We start from the raw sequence: 20397 nt of genomic DNA on the forward strand, positions 1-20397 counted from the left end.
CCATCTTCAGCGTGAATGTTCAAAAATACTTTAATGAATAAAATCTAATTCAACCCTACTTTTTCACTTTCTCTAAAATTCTAAATATTTAATTAGCGCTGATATGATTAGCATTAAATACGTCTTTTGCATATGTGGTGAGTACATCAGAATTGTAAGTTACAAAACATGGACCCAGCCCTTTATTATTTATATTTTATTTTGAGACAGGGTCCCACCAAGTTGCTGAGGCTGGCCTTGAATTTGTAATCCCCTTGCCTCAGGCCTCTCAAATTGCTGGGATTACAAGCATGTGCCGTCACACCCAGCTCAAAAGGTAGTTTTAATAATAAAAATGAAGCACTAGTGCTGTCTCAAAGAATCAGAAAAACACTCTAATAATAAAATCACAAGTGCTTTTGGAAAGCTAAAGGTCATAATTGTACCAACATTTCTCTGGAAAGAGGGGCATTTAGTAACATTGAACAATATCCAAAGTCATCCTTGGTGATTTCCATATTCTTACCTGCTGTAGATTTCTTTTGTTTTGCTTTATACTGAGGATAGAACTCAGGGACACTGTACCATGAAGCTACATTCCCAGCCCTTCTTATTTTTTATGTGGAGACAGGATCTCACCCCATTGCCCAGGTTGGCCTGGAAGTTGCAATCCTACTGCCTCAGCCACCAGAATCAGTGGAATTATAGATGTGGGCCACCATTGCTGGCTCTGAAACAAATTTAATCAAGTCATTGTCCAAGAGATGGCTTTAGCAATTTCTGTAATCACAGACTTTTAGAAATAAGTTTGAAAGGGAGGTCTGTACACATTTACTAAAATACTTTTGAGTTTAGTCAATGTACTTACAAAGTAGGACTATAGTTTTTTTTTTTTTTTCTCTACACACTATTTGCAGTTCATCAGGTAGAAATAATTTGGGTCTATTACCATTTACTTCTCTCTCTCTCTCTCTCTCTCTCTCTCTCTCTCTATATATATATATATATATATATATATATATATATATATATATATTTCCAGGGATTGAACCAAGGGGGATCTGAATCACTGAGCCACACCTACCAGATTTTTTTAAAACATCTAAAAATTTTTATTTTTTTTTATTTTGAGACAGAGTCTCACTAAGTTACTGAAGCTGGCTTTGAATTTTTTTTTTTTTAAAGAGAGAGTGAGAGAGGAGAGAGAGAGAGAGAGAATTTTTTAATATTTATTTTTTAGTTCTCGGCTTACACAACATCTTTGGTGGTATGTGGTGCTGAGGATCGAACCCTGGCCGCACGCATGCTAGACGGGCGCGCTACCGCTTGAGCCACATCCCCAGCCCCTGGCTTTGAATTTGTGATCCTCCTGCCTCAGACTCCTGAGCTACGGCGATACAGGCATGCACCACCATGCCTGGTTTATTTCTCTCTTAAAAGAAAAAAGTTACTGGGCTAGGTGTGTAGCTCCCTGGTAGAGTGCTTGCCTGGCATATGCAAAGCCATGGGTTCAATCCCCAGTAACCATCAAAAAAAAAAAAAAAAAAAGGAAGAAAGAAAGAAAAACTTTTTTTTTTTTTTTTTTTTTAATGAGACAGTCTCAATAAATCGTTCAGCCTAGGTTTGATTTGGGATCGTCCTGCTTCAGCTTCTCAAGTAGATGGGATTACAGGTGAGTACCACCACGCCTGGCTTACTCCATTTTTTAAGTTTAAAGTTCAATTTTGAAAAATCCACTGTTTTTTATTTTACTCTCTCGTTGTTCAGCAAAGTAAAAAGAAGGAAAAATTTGGAGAAAGCCAATTGCAATACCCTTCTTTCTATATCTTAAAATATCTTGTTACCTCAACAGTTATAAAATTATTTAGAAAAATTAAAATTTCACATGTATTTCATATATGTGGAATATATGTGCAGATCCATTACAAATTGTGAGACATGAAATGGTCTCAATTTAGAAAGACTAAAAAATCAGGCCGAGTGCAGTGATGCATACCTGGAATCCCAGCAGCTCAGGAGACTGAGACAGGAGGATCAGGAGTTCAAAGCCAGCCTCAACAATAGCGAGGAGCTAAACAACTCAGCAAGACCCTGTCTCTAAATAAAATACAAAAATAGGCTCAGTGGTTGAATGCCCCTGAATTTAGTCTCCAATACTAAAACTAAGCTGGGTGAGGGTTCACACCTGTAATCCCAGCTGTTCAGAAGGCTGGGGCAGGAGGATCTCAAGTTAGAGTCCAATCTTGCAACTGAGCCAGAATGAGTTTCAAAAATAAAGTAAAATAAAAAGGGTTGGGGGCTGGGGATATAGCTCTGTTGGAAGAGTGCTTGCCTTGCATGCACAAGGCCCTGGGTTCAATCTCTAGCACCACACACACACACAAAATAAGGTCAGAAATATAGCTAAGAGGTAGAATATACTACTGCATCCAATCTTCAGTACTGCTAAAAAGAGAGAGAGAGAGAACAATTAAAACTTGTAATAATTGTGAGAACTGTAGATAGCTAGGAAATCCTGAGTTCCCATCTTCAGACTGGTCAGGGAATCTCAAAGCATGATGCTACACGCCTCTAATCCCAGCAACCCAGGAGGCTGAAGCAGGAGGCTGGCAAGTGTAGAACCAGCCTTGGTAATTTGGTGAGGCCCTAAGCAACTTAGTGAGAACTTGTCTCAAAATAAAAAGTTCTGGGGAAGTGGCTCAGTGGTTAAGTACTCCTGGATTCAATCTCTGGTATAAAAAAAAAAAAGGTCAAGGAATCTATGTAGACCAAGTTAGAACTGGCTCTTGTTCTTGATATGATGTGACATTTGTTTCAAGTTTATAAATCTCAGTTTTTAGTTTCCTCAGCAAGGTTGGAGAAAGTGTTTTTTATATTATGATAAAGAACAAATTCATTCCCCATTCCTTTGTTTTGTTTTTTTCTTTAAAGAGAAAGTAAGAGAGGGAGAGAGAGAGAATATTTTAATAAACACAACATCTTTGTTTGTATGTGGTGCTGAGGATCGAACCCGGGCCGCACGCATGCCAGGTGAGCGCGATACCACTTGAGCCACATCCTCAGCCCATTCCTTTGTTTTTTTTTAAGGAACATAAAAATAATCTAAATTTATTTTTTGGAATTCTACACATTAGTACTGAAAATTTAAGTAAGAATCAATATTTATTAAAGATACTGTACACAAAGATTTTATAGTTCCTGAATATTTCTGGATAGGTAAAAAATAAAAAGGAGTAGCTTATAATGTATAAAGGCTACAGGAATCCTGGAGACTGTTACAAAATACCTTATTAGAAGACTAGGCAAATGTATGTCTCAGATCAAAAAGATCAGGCACGTGAACAAATAACCCTGTAAGTCTAAATGACAAAGAAAAGGGGCCATCGTGTGTGTGTGTGTGTGTGTGTGTGTGTGTGTGTGTGTAAGAGAGAGGGACAGATAGAAAGGCATGTATCAGAAGTTGGTAAGCAAAGTGTCTGCCATTGTTTAAAAAGTGGGGGAAAAAAAAAAAAAGCCAGGCAGTGTGGCCAACGCCTGTAATCCCAGTGACTCCAGAGATTGAGGAAGGAGGATCACAAATTCAAGGCCAGCCTCAGCAATTTAGCAAGACCATGTCTTAAAATTTAAAAAAAAAAAAAAAAAAAAAAAAAAGGGCTGGGGATATAGTTCAGTGGTAAAGTATGCTTGGGTTCAGTCCCCATGACCAAAAGAAAAGAAAATAAATAAAGAACAATGTACTAAATGTACCAACAGCCAACATTGGCTGATCATGACTCACATAAATCCTCATATAAATCCTATCACATGAGCAGTTTTGCTGTCTTCATTAGTTTACAGATAAACAAGAACTGAGAGAAGTAATTTTCCCAATGCTACACAGCTAAGTGGCAGAGCAATCTCCTAACCACTCAGAAATTCTATTTTTCCAAGGATCATGAGATGAGTTTAAAGGATTTAAGAAGGGCGGGGCGTGGTGGTACACACCTGTAATCCCAGCAGCATTCCATGATTTTCTTTCTTTCTTTTCTTCTTCATCTTTTCCCCCCCTTTGGTACTGGGAGTGGAACCCAGAGCCTCCAGCCTGCTAGGCAAATGCTCTCCCACTAAGTTACATCCCAGTCCTGTCATTAAGTTCTGATGATATCCTCCACAAGGTCAGAGTTCAAAGGAAGCTGAAGAAGTCAAGGAAGGCTCTACGGAAGACCTTCGTGTGGACCTTAAAGTATGAACAGGAGAACAGGTAGCAAGGAGAGAGGAAAGGGAGTGAGTAAAGTCAGGAATAGAAGCAAAAGATGCTTTGTGTTATGTTCTTTGTATTGCCCAATACTTGTGAGATGAATGAATAAAAGTTTCTTTAAATAAATCAAAAACAGAAAGCCAGGAAGGGAATCAGGGGGACCCCCTGATGCCATGATGCAAAATGGGTAAGAAAGACATAAAAAAAGCTGGGCATGGTAGAGCACCCCTGTAATCCCAGCAGCTCGGGAGGCTGAGCCAGGAGGATCACAGGTTCAAAGCCAGCCTCAGTAAAAAAAAGCGAGGCACTAAGCAACTCAGTGAGACCCTGTCTCTAAAATATAAAATAGGGCTGGGGATGTGGCTCAGTGGCCACTGAGTGCCCCTGAGTTCAATCCCTAGTACCCCCCCCCCAAAGAAAAAAAGAAGAAAAGAAAGACATGAAAAAGACGACAGACTTTATTTCAGTCTTTACTGAAGAAGAAACTAGGAAAATTCTTTATTCAAGTGATCTTTTGAAGTTCATAGCTTAAGAATCCTGTATCAGCTTACATCCTTGTTAATGCCTGCAGTACTCAAGCTTCAAATGACGAACAAAGACATGCATTCACATGATTGGGTGAAATCCACTCAATAATTTGGAGAAACTTGTATTTTCAACATACACTTCCTCTTTTCCAATGTTTTAGTTCTCTTTTTAGGTGGCATACTAAAAACAAACATGGACAGCTCACCGCAGCCGGAACTAAGAACAAGTGGACTGACTACAAATACATCATTTTTATGGCCTTTGATGTATAACTTTGACAAAGTTTCTTTAATGTGACTCTTTTTCGTTTCTATTTCATTTTGTTTTTGAAATGGAGTTTCACTGTGTTGCCCAGGCTGGTCTCCAATCCCTGGGCTCAGGGCTCCTAAAGAAGCTGGGACTATAGGCCTGAGCCACCTGATTGGCAGTGGGAGGGTCCTTGAATGCCTGAGGACAATCCCGGCTCACTCTAGAGAACTTAATGAGTCCCACTGACCCCTACATAGGCATGGTGTTTTCCTCCGTTAGGTCAAGCTTGCTTCTGTGCTGAGTGATGTTTCTTTATTAGAGAGACACCCACTCACTAGATAGGAAAGTCAAACTTATCTTGGCAGTCATCGGAGGTGTCTCTGAAGTCATTCTTATGAATGAGAGTTATGTTGGCAAATAGCCAGTCCTCTGGAGAGGGCTGTAGAGACAACACACATGATAGCCTTCAACCACTTTGCACACATATCCCCAAGTTCAGTCTGTGCCTTCAGATCAATTCAAGGCCAATTGGACTTCTTGCAGGTTTCCTTGAACACTTGAGCCAATCATTTTAAAACTCATAGCAATTATTTTACTGGTGGCCTGACACAATCATATTCTTTTGTTATCTGAGTATTTACCGTCATCCGTATCATTTTTAAGAATAGCAAGCATTGCTGGGGTGGTGCTGGCCTAGAGTGGCTGCTGTGTAGGAGGCTAGGGCATGAGGGTTCCTTGGGAGCGGTGCCAGCCTGGGCAACACAGTGAGACTCCCCTCTCAAAACAAACCAAAATGGGGCTGAGCTTGTCACTTAATGGTGGAGAGCTCGCCTAGCACATTCGAGGACCTGGGTTCCATCCTCAGTACCACATAAAAATAAATAAAAGTATTGTGTCCAATTGCAACTAAAAATAAATAAATAAATAAACAGGGCTGAGAAGTGGCTCAGTAGAATAGCACTTGCCTGACATGTGTGGGGCCCTGGGTTCAATCCCCAGCATCACAAAAACTAAATGAATAAACAAGTGTGCCACTGTGCCAACAACAGATACTTTTAAAAACAGCCTCCTCTTCAACGCAAAAGACAATACGTGTAAAGTACTGTGAATTTCCCCTGCCTCAATCTTTATTCCTGCCACTTTTGTTATATATTATAGTGAAAAAATAGATGGTTGTTTACTCTTTCAAAAAATATAGACTTCAGGGCTAGGGATGTAGCTCAGTGGTAAAGTGCTTACCCAGCATGCACAAGGCCCTGGGTTTCATCTCCAGCAACACACATACAAAACAGCTTTCAGGACAATTTTTCCCTTTTTGGAAAAGCACTTTTATAAATTAAGATTGTCCAATTCCAGCCAGGCACAGTGTGCTATAATCCCAGCAGCTCAGGAGACTGAGGCAGGAGGATCACGAGTTCATGCCAGCCTTAGCAGATTATCAAGGCACTTAGCAACTCAGTGAGACCCTGTCTCTAAATAAAACACAAAATAGGACTGGAGATGTGGCTCAGTGGCCAAGTTCCCCTGAGTTCAATCCCTGGTACCACCCAAATAAATAAATAAATGAACATTAAAAAATAAAAAGAAATAGGTATAACCCTAGGTGCACATGTGCACACATGATTACACCAGAGTAATTCTATATCATGTACAACCAAAAGAATGAGAAGTTATACTCCATTTATATATGATGTGTCAAAATACATTCTACAGTCATGTATACCTAATTTGAACAAAAAAGAAAAAAGAAAGAAAGAAAGAAAGAAATAGGAAGCCAGGCATGGTGGTGCATGCCTGTAATCTCAGTGGCTTGGGAGGCTGAGACAGGAGAATTGTGAGTTCAAAGCCAGCCTCAGCAAATTGGAGGCACTAAGCAACTCAGTGAGACCCTATCTCTGAATAAACTACAAAATAGGGTTGGGGATGTGGCTCAGTGGTTGAGTGCCCCTGAGTTCAATCTCTGGTACAAAAAAGAAAAAAGAAAAAGAAATAGGTATAGACTAATTTATAAAGAGACAATATCTAATATTAATTGAACATTTAGCTGGGAGCAGTTATGTGCCTGTAACCCCAGCAGCTGGGGGGCCTGATGCAGTATGCAAATTCAAGGCCAGCCTCAGCAATTTAGTGAGGCCCTAAGCAACTTGGCCAGACCTTGTCTCAATATAAAAAATACAAAGGGCTGGGGATGTAGCTCAGTGGTTAAGCACTCCTGGGTTCAAACCCCAGTACCTCCCCAAATTGAGCATTTACCATATGATTAGTGCTATTCTAATTAATCACTTATGTGCCATATATATGGGATATGTGTATATATATATATATATATATATATATATATATATACATACATACCTAGCACATGCATTTATATGTTTTTCTCTAACCCTATTAATTATCATTATACCTAGGAAGGTGAATGTCCACAGGTGAGCGAGATGCCAGCCCTAATTCATGAGCTATCCCTGAGTTATTCTTTGTGTGTCAAAGGTCACATTCAGAGTACAGAGGACTATAAACCAGATTAAATAAAATCAGGAAGCAAGCTAATGAATGGAAGGACAATAGAGTCGGGAGATAGTTTCCTTCAATATTGTGCCCAGGAGAAATGAAGGGCGACTAGAACAAGGTTAAAAGCTGGGGCTGAGATACAACTATTGCCTAGTGTGCATGCGACCCTGGATTAGACACCAGCACCAGGGGAGCGGGAGGAAAGGGGAATGTATGTGAAAAGAAGAGCTTCTGGTGGCTAGGCATACAGGGGAGCGGGAGCCATAAGGGGTTTTGCTTGTTTGTTTGTTTTTGAGGTTTTTTTAATGCTGGAGATGGCACCCAGGACCTTATGCATTCTGGGTAAGCACTCTACCATGGAGCCACATCCCCAGCCCGGAAGCTATAATCTTTATAGCAGTGAGATAAGAATCCTTGTATCTTGAAGTGGTATTGACTGATTTGGGAAAACAATTAATAAACATTTGCTGAACAGCTACTATGTTCAAAATATTGTGCTAAGAACCATGGAGATAGATAGAAACAAGACATGATCCTAGTTCCTGCTTGAAGATCATATATATGGCCTGGCACAGAGGCACATGCCTATAATCCCAACGGCTTGGGAGGCTGAGGCAGGAGGATCATGAGTTCAAAGGCAGCCTTAGGAATTTAGTGAGGCCCTAAGCAACTTATTAAGACCCTGTCTCAAAACAAAAAGGGATGGGGATGGGGCTCAGCAGTTAAGCCCCTCTGGGTTCAAACCCCAGTACAAAAAAAAAAAAAAAAAGGATTTCATATATATGTACACATACACATATGTGATGTCATATGTGAATCATAAAGATTTGGAGCTGGATGGAAACTTAAAGAATTTCTCACCTAATCTCTTATTTTATAGGTGAAAAGACCAAATTTCAGAGACAGGAAGTGATTTGCCAGAGTTCCCACAGCATTTCAGAGCGAGGAGAGAACACAGATTTGATTGCTACCCGGCTCTGTCTATTCTCTTATAGAGATATAATTAGTACGGAAAGGGAGTATTTGCCAAGTGGTAAATTAATGGTACAGGCGAGGCGTGCTCCTTCCTATAACATGTTTACAAGTTCAAGTTCTAAATGCTAGCTAACAAAAACTTTTTCTGGGGAATTTTTCAGGTGCAAAGGGACTTTCCAGTTGTCTCTTCAGCTGCTTTAGCACGAAAACAGAAAATGGCCCAGTCTGTGCTCTCTCAGTGCACCTGTGCCACCTCCATCATCCACCTCACATGTGATCTTGGTATGTCAGATCAGTAGTTCTGAAAGTGTGTGGTCTCCAGGCCAGCACCTGGAAACTATGCAAATTCTTGGGCCTCCTCTAGGCCCACTGAATCAGAGGCTCAGGGGATGGGCCCAGGGAATCTGTGTTTTTACAAGCCATCCAGGTAACTCCTGTCCTTTGGAGTTTGAGAACCCCTGGTCTACACACAGCTCTCCATGGAGATCACAAACCCCTGGAAGGCAGGGACCATGTCCTATAATTTTTTATTTCCCCAGCCAGGACCAAGCCTTGAACTCCTGTATTTCTGAAACATCCTATGACCAACATCCCATTATTCACCTCTTTACAGACCATGATTAGCTCCTTTAGATTTACTTTATATCATGGACTGAATTATACCCCTCACCCCCGAAATGTAGCTGTTGAAGTCCTGATACCCAGGACCTCAGAATGGACTGTATTTGGAGGTAGGACCTTTGAAGACGTAATTAAAGTAAAAGGAGAAAGTGAGGTCATGTGGGTGGGCCCTAATCCGATATGACTGGTGTTCTTATAATAAGAGGAGATGAGGACACAGACACACATAGAGGGACAAATATGTGAAGACAGAGGGAGCAGATGACCATCTATCAGCCCAGGGGAGGGGCCTCAGAAGAAAACAACTTTGTAGACATCTCAGTCTCAGATTTCCAGCTTTGCAATGGTGAGAAAAAACTTCTGTTGTTTACAGCACCCAGAATGGGGTCCTTTATTATTAGCAAGTTAATACACTTAATTCAATTTTACAAAAATCCTGGTCTCTGGAATCCATGAGTTCCCATCCAAGCCTATGACAAGACAGTGTTATTTTTAGATGAATCTGTAAGCCCCGGAGTGTTTGAGAAACTGCTCTTCCATGCTCAACATGAGCACAGTTCAGGAGTCAGAGATGGGTTTGAATCCTGACTCAGCCTCTTAGGAGTTGTGAAATCTTAACCTCTAAAGGCTCAGTTTCCTCACCTGTCATTTGAGGCTAATAATAGCTCCCTCCTAGAGGTCATTCAATAATTGGCAAGTATACCATAGATACTCAGAACTGGCGACTTAAAAATTATAATTAACCACAAATTATTCATATGGATGCTCTCACAGGAAGAAGGGATTAGAGCAGAATTTTAGTGCAATGCTTAAATCTGCTCCACAAACATATAATACTCTAGTGACTTTTTTTAAAGACTGTACCAAATGACATAGTAAGTATTTTTCTGAAGAAATAAAGTGAAAAGTCAAGGTAATAAAGGTCAGAATAAGAAAAGAAGGGAAGCTGGGTGTGTTGGCACTTGGCTGTAATCCCAGCAACTCAGAAGGCTGAGGCAGGAGGATCACAAGGTCAAGACCAACCTTTCAATATAATGCGAAGCCCTTTGAATTTAGCTGACACCTTGTCTCAAAATGAAACATAAAAAAGGGCTGGGGATGGCGATGTGACCCAGTACCCCACACTTCTGATTAGGCATCCCTGGGTTCAATTCCAGTACCAAAAATAAAGGAAAGAAAGAAAGAAAAGAAAAGAAAAAGGACTGGAGATGTAGCTTGGTGGTAAAGTGACCCTGGATTCAGTCCCTAGTGTACCCCCCACCAAAAAAAAAAAAAAAAAAGAAAAGGAAAAAAAAGAGTACAAGGGGCGGGGGCAGAGAAAGAATGTCAGGGATGTCATAAAAAGATATAGGGGCGCTGGGGTTGTGCCTCAGCTGTAGAGCGCTTGCCTAAACTCGTGTGATGCTCTGGGTTCAATCCTCAGCACCACATAAAAATGAATAAGTAAAACAAAAGTATTGTGTCCAACAACAACTAAAAAATAAATATTTAAAAAATATAACACTCAAGAATTGTTGATGAGTAAGTAAACTGTATGAAGTTAGGAATTGTCTTTGTATTCCCACAGCCATTTGTATGGCACCTGGCACTTACTATAAACTCAACAACTTTTGATTGAGTGAAACAATGAATGGTCTTTTGCGAAGGATGACTATAGAGATTATACAAAGACATTTCACCCCAAGTATGCTTATGCAGAACTGGGGATGCGTTTTAGCACTGTGCAATCGAAACTTCAATTTTAACCTGGGAATTCCAGGTTATTGTTATTTATTTTTACTTTTGAACCCAGGGGTGCTTTACCACTGAGCCACACCCCCAGCCTCTTTTATTTTTTACTTTGAAACAGAGTCTTGATAAATTGCTGAGGCTATCCTCAAATTTGCATCTTCTGCCTCAACTGCCCAAATCACTGGGATTACAGGGGTGCACCAATGGGCCAGTTAGGTTACTTTTATTTTTTTTTTAAAATGTCATTTTGTGCTGGGGCTGTAGCTCATTGATAGAGCGCCTGCCTCAGATGTGTGAGGTGGGCTGGGGATGTGGCTCCCATACTTCTGACCCTTTGGGATCAGCTTCCTCATTAAAACTTATTGGTCTTTGCCTGCTTATCTCTGGGACTCTACTGAGCTAACTAATCTGATAAATTAATTTAAACGGAGGTGCTAATGAGTGATAATGGCTGAATTCAGTCTACTTCCTGATAACCCGCTGCATTTTAGCAGCACTTTACTCTGAAAGGTAAGTAATACATTTCAGGCAAGTGTCAGGGCCACTGGGAAAAGATATTTTAAGCAGGGGGATTTCCTCAAACCCCTCACATTACACCATGTAGACAGCTGCCTATCCCACATGATCTAGCCAGCTCCTTGGCAGGCAGTTAGCAGCATTCAGGGGACACTAGAGGAAACAGGTCTGTTCCTCTTCTCAACAGATCTTGGAAGCAGGGACTGCATGTTTATGTCACTGAAAGGAAAAGGGTGTTTACTCTGGAAGCTACCTGGAAAGCGCACCTTCCCTGGACTTAGAGAAGACCCTCCTCTACCTACAATTGTAAGAACAATTGAAATCAGAAACCATCCACTAGTGCCCCTATGGTTTGCTACAAAATGATTTCTGAAAAGGACATAAAAATTTTTAGGGAATTAGGACCTTGTCTGGGGATGCCTGAATGGCTAATGCTAGGATTAACAGACGGACATGATTATCTGGGACATACAAACTCTGGGAAGGACTGGGAAGGGACTGGGAAGGGACTGGTAATATGAATTTCACAGTGAAGAGTTTCTAGACATCAGTATGAATTCATAGGAGCAGGCCCAGGAGAACATTGAGCCTAATTTTAAAAGCGGCTGCCTCAGGAGGATCCCAAGTTCAAAGCCAGTCTCTCAGCAATTGAGCGAGCAAGGCCCTAAACAACTTAGTGAGATGCTGAGGGCCATTGCCAAGTAGGAATGATGCATCGACTCTGTCTCAAAATAAAAAAATATACTGGGTTTAGTGGCACATGCTTAATAATCCCAGCAACTCAGAAGACCAAGGTAGGAGGATCACAAATTTGAGGTCAGCCTCAGCAATTTAGCAAGGCCCTAAGCAATTTATTGAGGCCCTAAGCAATTTAGCAAGATCCTGTCTTAAAATAAAATATAAAAAGGACTGGGGGTGTGGTTCAGTGGTTAAGCACCCCTGGGTTCAATTCCTGGTACCAAAAAATAAAATAAAAAGGGTTGGGAATGTGGCTTAGTGGTAGAGTGCCCCAGGGTTTAATCCCTGGTATGGAAAAAAAAAAAAAAAAAGCTGTCTCTTATCCAGTTTTATATATTTAAATGAGTTAACTATGCTAATGAATTCACATACATTTAAATATCTAATCTGGAGCTGGGGCTGGGGCTCAGCGGTAGCGGTAGCCTACTTGCCTGGCAAATGTGAGGACCTGGATTTGATTCTCAACACTGCATATAAATAAATAAAATAAAGGGGGGAAAAAAGATCTAATTCACTGAAGCTGGAGGAAATAGGGATTGTTATCCTCATACCAGATAAGTAAACTGAGGTAAAGATAGGTCAAGCAACTTGCCCATGGTCAAATGAGAAATTTGGGATTTGAAGCGAAGTCTTTGAAATTCAAAATTCATGGTTATAACAGGTACTTAACAGTCTTCATATTACAGAATCAAGAATTTTAGAGTTGAGTAAATGAGAACATCCTTTTTGATTATCCAGACACCAATTACTACTACCAAAGAAGATGTTCCCAGGCATAGTAGCACATGTCGATGATACCAGCTATTTGGGAGACTGAGGCAGGAGCATCAGAAGTACCAGGTCAGCCTGGGCAACTTAGCAGGACCCTGTCTCAAAACTAAAAATAAAGTAGGGGACTTGCAGGGGGCGGGCACTGGGAGTGTAGCTTAGTGGTAGAGCACTTTTCTAGCATGTACGGTTCCTGGGATCAATCCCCAGTACAGAGAAGGAAAAGATGGTTGAGAGCCACAGTTTACTCAGAATGACGCCTGGCATTTTTGCCAGAGGGAATGGTTGAAAGGTGACCCTGCTCCGGGGATTAGGGCGGATCCAGGATTAGGGTGGCTCAGGGATTAGGGTGGATCCTGCTGGGAATCCGAAAAGAACCTCACCCCCCCACTGGTATTTGGGGGCCAACAGAGGTGAGGCAAAGAACCTCAGCCCCCCACTGGTGCAAAGGCCTATCCACAAGTATGGCTGTATGCTGGACCAGTAGCCAATGACGGGTAAGATCCAATTACAATGATACCAACCTAAGACAGGAGGCTGATGCCTTGAGGTCAGCTCATCCGTAGACGGGTAAGGACCATATATATGTAGTATTGGACAACCTAAGGCAGGCATGGTCCCTAAGCCACATGCTTGTTGTTCAATTAAACAGAAGGGGGGAGATGTTGAGAGTCACAGTTTAGTCAGAATGACGCCTGGCATTTTTGCCAGAGGGAATGGTTGAAAAGTGACCCTGCTCCAGGATTAGGGCAGATCCTGCTGGGAATAGAGCGGCTCCAGGATTATGACAGATCCTGCTGCCTAGGGCGCCCCGCTACTTTGGAGTTCTTGTTGAGTTCTTGTGGGGTTCTGAGAGAATTGGTGCGCAGAGCCGGTGGAGGCAGTGTGTTCCAGGGGAAGTGTGTGTAGAGTGCCTGTGAGAGTTCGGGAATAAAGGTTGCTGTTTGAACCTACAAGGCTTTGTGGCGGCTTGGTTATTTTGTGCCCAGCCAGAGTGCGGCATTAGATTTTACTGCCTCTCAGGGTAGCCTGTTCTATACAGCTGTCGTTGTTGGGAATTTGTTGTTGTTGTTTGTGTTTTTTTGTTTTGATACTGAGGATTGAAACCAGGGGAGCTTAACCACTAAGCCACATCCTCAGCCCTTTTTATCATTCTATTTTGAGACAGAATATAAGTTGCTTAGGGACTGGCTAAGTTGCTGAGACTGGCCTTGAGCTAGAGATCCTCCTGCCTCAGCCTATGGAGTCACTGGGATAATAGGCATGCACTCCTCCTGGCTTGTTGGAAAGCTTTTTCAAAGTTAAATTAAAATATGTTTCCCTGTAGCTTTCCTTCATTTGGTCTGGAGAATCAAAACAAGGTACTCCTCTTGATGAGGTGCTTTTTTTTTTTTTTTTGGTACCAGGGATTGAACTACGGCACTCAACCACTGAGCCACATGCCCAGCTCTATTTTGTATTTTATTTAGAGATGGGGTCTCACTGAGTTGCTTAGTCCCTCTCCGTTGCTGAGGCTGACTTTGAACTCGAGATCCTCCTGCCTCAGCCTCCTGAGCCCCTGGGATTACAGGCGTGTGCCACTGCACCCAGCTGATATTCAAGTTTTACAGACAAGGAAACTTACGCACAGCTATTCTGATAATTTTATGTCTTTCTTTCTCTATGAGTGTGAAGAGAGAATGGGGTGAAATAGCACTTGCTATCCAGGGAGTGAGACTTGCATTTCTCTTTGCTTATACAGTACCTTCCATCTTGGCTCCTTCCTTCACACACTTCATGAACACCTCTCACTTAATCAAATCTTATTCCACAGTGATTAGAAGTAGGCCAGGGGTAGTGGCCCATGATCCCAGCTACACTGAGACTGAAACAGGAGGATCCCAAGTTCAAAGCCAGACTCAGCAACATGGTGAGACCCTGTTTAAAAAAAAAAAAAAAAAAGCAGGGCGGGGCGGGGGTGGGGGAGGGATCCGGTTGGGGATGTAGCTTATTGGTAGAGCACCCCTAGGTAAAAAGGTAGTGGAGAGAAATCCAAGTGACAGGTGACCATCAAGGACTATGAAGAGTGTTTATGCCAAAGCTGTGGTCCACACCTGTAATCCCAGCAACTCAGGAGACTGAGGCAGGAGGATCCTAAATTAGAGGCCAACCTGAGCCAAGCCAGACCAGTCCCAAAATAAAAAAATAAAAAAAGATAGAGCACAGGCGTTTAATCCCCAGTGCCTTAAACAAGCAGGGAAACAAATATAAAAAGGGTTGTGGATGTAGCTTGTAATAGAGTACCCTTGGGCTCAAGGTTCACTGCCTAGTAATACACACACACACACACACACACACACACACAGTGAGTGTGCCCTTCTGAGGAGTATACATTTTATCAAGGGTAGGAAGAATCCTAGGAGGATTTTAAACAAGCCCTGGCTACCACACGATGGTTTGTACTTATTTGGTCTTATCTTCCCTTATATTCAAAACTCCAACTTATATTTATATGTATGTTATTCATATGTACAACATGTGCTCCAAATATATTTGCTGTTTGAGGGAAAGAAAGGAAAGGAAAAGGAATCATTTGAGTTCCTCTTTTTTCATAACGCAATCACTTAGAGTTGTATTCTCCATGTGAATGAACTGGTAAAGTTGCCCAGGAGCCAAACAAGATTAATCTTAAAATTTGTATTGCTGGGATCAAACCCAAGGCCTTGCACATAGTAGGTAAGCCTCTACCACTGAGCTACACCCCAGCACCACAAAGGGTTTTTGATGTTTTCTGGTATGGGGATTGAACACAAGGGTATGCTACCCCTGAACTACATCATTAGGTCTTTTAATTTTATTTTGAGACAGGGTCTCTGTAAACTGCTAAGACTGGCCTGAAACTTTTTATCCTCTGCATTAGCCTCCTGAATAGTTGGGATTTGGATTACAGGTTTGTGGTCATTTTGCCTGGAACCACCAAATTCTTTTGTATTTATAAATCTGAATGTGATATGTATGACCACTATTTATTTTTTTTTAAGAGAGAGAAAATTTTTTAATATTTATTTTTTAGTTTTCGGCGGACACAACATCTTTGTTGGTATGTGGTGCTGAGGATCGAACCTGGGCCGCAGGCATGCCAGACGAGCACGATACCCCTGGAGCCACATCCCCAGCCCTTGACCACTATTTATTTAAGTGAAACCTTTACATCCATATCAGCTTAATTCTATTGAATTAAAAAATGAGGGGCTGGGATGTGACTCAAGCGGTAGTGGTCTCACCCGGCATGCGCAGGGCGCTGGGTTCCATCCTTAGCATCACATAAAAATAAAAAAATAAACATGTTGTGTCCACCGAAAACTAAAAAATAAATACTAAAAAAATTTTTTTAAAAAAAGAATTTAAATAAATAAATAATAAAAAACGCCACTGCTGTTGGGCATGGTGGCACACTCCTGTAATCCCAGCAACTCAAGAGGCTGAGACAGAAGGATTGCAAATTCCAAACCAGCCTCAGCCTCAACAATTTAAAGAGGCCATCAACAATTTATCAAGATCCTGTCTCAAAAAAAAAAATAGAAGGGGTTGGGGATGTAGCTTAGAGGTAAAGTAGTAGAGTGTCCATGGATTCAATCCCCAGTACCAGCAAAAAAACAAAACAAACAACAAAAACAAAAACAAACCCTGTGTACCCTATGGGCTCTGCAGGGCAAGTGTGAAAGCTAGAATACACTGTTAACCATGGGTGGAATTGATTGATTAAGCTAATGCTTTGTAAAACTGGTGAAAGTGATAAAATTCATTACAGGGACTAACTCCTCGGTCAACTTCCCAGTCAAAGCCCTTAAATCTCCAAATCTCCATACGTGTCATCCTGAGCAAAGGTGCCCAGATTCCACGGAAACCAAACTAGATGGCAGAAAAGACCCCCACCCTCAAGGACCGGGACTCTCAAGTGTGGCCCCCTAACCAGGAAAAACAGCATCCAGGAACTTGTGCAAAATGCAAATTCTCAGCTCCTTCCCCTTCAAGTGTACCTGGCACCTGGGGGTGAGGCCCATCACTGCGATTATTAACAGACCCTTCAAGTGCCCTCGATGCGGGAAGCCAGTTCCCTACATGACCACGATTCTCCATTACTTTGGCTGCCCTTTGCCAGGAAGGGTGGAGATGGAGAATATTCGAACCTTTTCCCACCTCTTCAAGGACCTTTATTGTCTATTGGTTGGTTGGCTTGGCCATTATCCTAATACGGGTGGAGCACAATACCCATTAGGCAAAACATAAACCAGACCTGTTCCACGGAACTGTGAAGTCAGTTTTCCTTGGCTTTGCCTTTGGTCATTAAAAAAAAAAAAAAAAAAAAAAAAATGATTGCTTCATGAGCCTCACTGGTCTCTGAACTTTTCCCTTTTCTAGTAAAAGTACAAATTCCAGCTGGAGTTCTTGACCAACAACGTCTTTCTTCAGAAGTTGCTGTCTTCCATGCTTTGCTGAGTTCCAGAGATAAGATAAATAATTTACCAAATGTAGGTTTCTGATTACTCACTCTATTAGCATTTAGAGCCCAGAGCTCTGGCCCCTGGGGAGTTGGATTTGTTCAGATGCAGCCCATCTGCTTTTGTTTTTTTGTGGGGAGTTTTTTTGGGGGGTGGGGTTGCCTGGAAAAGCCAGGGAGCTCCCAGCATCCCACACATACTTTGGGGATGAACTGCCTGGATCTTATGGGTTTTACTGGAAATTCTGGGGAATGCTATTTTATTATTTAAAAAACACACAGCTGCTAAGTCTCTTTTCCCCTCTCTCCCTCCCCCACCCCCCCTTTTTTTTTTAAAAAAAAAAAGTAAAAACAAAACTCTCCATTTCATTTTCAAAGATTGTACAAAATTATCAGAAGGGTATTTTCAATCTTGTGCAATGTATTTATCCTAAATGTGTGCTGCACACTCCAAGAGTAATTTCAGGGAATTTTATAGAAGAGATTAAGTAGAGTTTCTCCTAAATCAAGTGACGCTGGGGGGGGGGAGAAAAAAAAAGGGAATTGTCTATGCCATGAAAGCATCATTTTTCACTCACACAAATTTCTGAAGAATAGTAGCAATATCAGTGGTGATGGATGAATAGAAGGTTTGTATCCGGAGTTATTCCACCGGCTCTTCCTTTTATGGCAAGTGCATGCCATTATTATTTCATAGAGGTTTTAAGAGTAAACTGGGTTGCCCTGCGTGGTGGCACACACCTGTAATCCCAGCAACTTTGGAGGTTGAGGCAGGAGGATCACAAGTTTGAGGCCCTCAACAGTTTAGGGAGACCCTGTCTCTATTAAAAGTAAAAACAAACGGGGGATGGGGTTATAGCTCAATGGTAGAGCACTCGCCTCGCATGTTCGAAGCCCTGGGTTTGATCCTCAGCACCACACAGATAAATAAAATATTGTGTTCAACTACAACTAAAATATAAATATTAAAAAAAAAGTTAAAAGGGCTGGGGATGGAACTCAGTGGTTAAATGACCCTGGGTTCAATCCCCAGACGTCCCCCCTCAAAAAAAAACAAAAAAAACAAAAACCAATAAATTCTGTTAACAGAAGAAATCACTGCAAAAATAGATAGCAGGTTTTTTCCATACCAAGGATTAAGCCCAGGGGTTCTCTACCACTGAACTACATACCCAGCCTTTTTTAGCATTGGGGGCTGGGAACGTAGCTCAGTTGTAGAGCGCTAGCAGCAAAAAGAAAATAAAAAAATTTTTTTTTTCAAAAGGTCTTGCTAAGTTGCCCAGCCTGGCCTCAAACTTGCAATTCTCTGCCTCAGCCTCCAGATAATAAGTGTTCTTTAATTTCCTCAGGACAATCTGATCAACAACTTATTTCATATAAAGAAATGGTGACACACTAATCCCAGTGACTCTGGAGGCAGAGGCAGGAGGATTGTAAATTTGAGGCCAGACTCAGCAATCTAGCAACATCCTGTCTAAAAGTTAAAATTAAAATAAAAAAAAAGTGGGGGCTGGGGCTGTAGCTCAGTGGCAGAGCACGTGCCTTGCACGTATGAGGCCCTGGGTTCGATGCTCAGCACCACATAAAAATAAATAAAATAAAAATATTGGGTCCATTTACAACTAAATATATATATGTATATATAAAGCAGGGGCGCTGGGATATAACTCAGTGGAAAAGCATCCTTGGGTTCAATCACCAGTTCCAGAGGAAAAAAGGTGGGGGGTGGGGAAGAAGGGGAGGGAAAAGATTGATTTAACTACATGCCTAAGTGGTATAGCACAGTGGTACATGGTTCTTATTTTGGTGACCCCTAGGGAAGAGAATTTGCATGTAGCCTTCCATATAAGACCTTTGTATTTTCATGGATTTTCCTAATGCAAAGTCAGGATTGCACATCCTATTTCCTAGGATAAGCACCCTGTGAAAAAAAGTAAAATAATGACATGATGACATCTTACTAGGAATCTATTGTTTTCCGGCCAGTGATTTAGGAGAAAGCCCATTGTCTCCCAATGCCGAATTGCTTTAAAGTCTCCTGTATGGAAATGAAAGTCCAGGGTTGGTTGGGGTGTGCAGCTAGCTGATGGGTTAACTGGGATTCAAGAATAATATACATCCGGATGGGGAACCCCACGAGAAGGATGAGAGAGAGAGGGAGAGAGAGGGGGAGAGAGAGGGGTAAAGTCGGGACACAGAAGGAATTCCTTGTGCTTCACAGCTCTGGGTCTGAAGCAATTAGAGAGTGAAAGGTGTAGAAAGCTACCTGCCACCTATTTTGTGTTTCTCTGGGAGATTAACCTACTTTCTTGGCTCATTTTCTTCTCCTTCCTCCATCCCTGGGTATAAAAGCTGTGGTAGCTGGCAGCCTCAGATGACTCCAGCAGCATCTGTTATCTAGTTCCAGGGCCTCCTGGGGACACCCAGAGTCATTTACCTCTTATTTCTTTTACTTCCTCCCCAACAGCAGGTAAAAAGTCTGCCCTGAGCTTAGCCACCGTCTCCCGGGCCACAAGAATCCGCTCCACAAAGGGTGGCGAGTCAATAGCTGGCCCCTGAGCTCTTCTCTTTTTTTCTTGTCTTCTGACAGATCCAAGAGGCTGGAGCAGTAAATCTGAGAAAAGCAGGCATATACACACACGCACGCACAGGCACACACGCACACACTCAAGGAGAACTCAGTCCCGGGCACTAGCTCTCCACTTCTGCAGACCGTATGCTGTATTGAGAGGGTTTCATATTCTCCTGCAGCATTTTTTTTTTTGGGGGGGGGGGTGCTGGATGGCTGAATGAAGCAGCTTTCCCTGCAGACATCAAAGCGTGTCTCCAGCATAGCAAACTCTCCAACCAGCCTCCCGTCTCTCCGGCTACATTCCAATTGAACTGGGGCTGCCTTGCATGATAATCAGGCCTAATTACCGCTTTATCCCTTGATTGTTGTGCTGAGTTTTGGAACTGCAGAGTTCTTTTCTCAGCTTGGGTTCTGCCTTCCCTCGCCTGCCCTCCACCTCTGGAGTGCGCCTGTCCGAGGCCTGAGATTCAGCCTTTATAATTAGCCAATAGG

General features: G+C 41.9%; 1 long non-coding RNA gene across 1 annotated transcript; it reads left to right on the plus strand.

Annotated features, from left to right (window-relative positions):
- The first annotated feature begins 9348 nt into the window (after positions 1 to 9348).
- LOC144256724 (uncharacterized) lies at positions 9349 to 17069 on the plus strand. The gene is made up of 3 exons (XR_013344220.1): positions 9349 to 9446; positions 14667 to 14762; positions 16644 to 17069. It is a non-coding gene; the product is annotated as an uncharacterized LOC144256724 (long non-coding RNA).
- Positions 17070 to 20397: the final 3328 nt, after the last annotated feature.

The sequence above is a fragment of the Urocitellus parryii genome, chromosome 8 (genome assembly GCF_045843805.1).
Source record: "Urocitellus parryii isolate mUroPar1 chromosome 8, mUroPar1.hap1, whole genome shotgun sequence".
Taxonomy (NCBI): domain Eukaryota; kingdom Metazoa; phylum Chordata; class Mammalia; order Rodentia; family Sciuridae; genus Urocitellus; species Urocitellus parryii.